This window comes from Drosophila sechellia, unplaced genomic scaffold (genome assembly GCF_004382195.2).
Source record: "Drosophila sechellia strain sech25 unplaced genomic scaffold, ASM438219v1 U_26, whole genome shotgun sequence".
NCBI lineage: Eukaryota > Metazoa > Arthropoda > Insecta > Diptera > Drosophilidae > Drosophila > Drosophila sechellia.
Window position 1 is genome coordinate 14,425 of NW_022611201.1, and position 576 is coordinate 15,000.

Here is a 576-nt window from a genome sequence, read left to right on the forward strand (position 1 = left end):
ATATGAAAAGAGATAAATTTTAAATTTATCTTCAAAATGCAAATGATTTAACTTAATATTTATATTGGTTAAACAAAAATTGTACATGTGTGGATACAATAATTATGTATGTTGGAAATAAAATGATATTTTATAATGAAATATGTATATATAAAAAGATAAAATTATAGAAACATATATATTACAATAATTATATGAAATTCTTGTTATATTGGTAAAACAAGTATAAATTAAAAATGAAAATATGGATTACGAATGCTATATAAAAATGGCCGTAATCGAATAGATTTTTTACTTATATTTATATATTTAAAATTTTACCCAAAGGCGAAATATTGAATTTTATTCAATATAATAAAAATCATGGAATTATATAAAGTGAAAAATCTATATATCTATTATATTGCTTATTTCGATTCAAAAAATATGAATGGAATATGAAGGAAAAACATTATTCTGGTTGATCCTGCCAGTAGTTATATGCTTGTCTCAAAGATTAAGCCATGCATGTCTAAGTACACACGAATTAAAAGTGAAACCGCAAAAGGCTCATTATATCAGTTATGGTTCCTTAGA

The 576-nt window shown here is 22.0% G+C and overlaps 1 non-coding gene across 1 annotated transcript in view; it reads left to right on the forward strand.

The window, feature by feature from the left end:
- The first annotated feature begins 453 nt into the window (after positions 1–453).
- LOC116802950 overlaps positions 454–576 on the forward strand; it is a 1,995-nt gene continuing 1,872 nt past the window's right edge. The window contains exon 1 of the ribosomal RNA XR_004363270.1: positions 454–576. This exon is cut by the window's right edge and continues 1,872 nt beyond it. This is a non-coding gene — a ribosomal RNA (small subunit ribosomal RNA).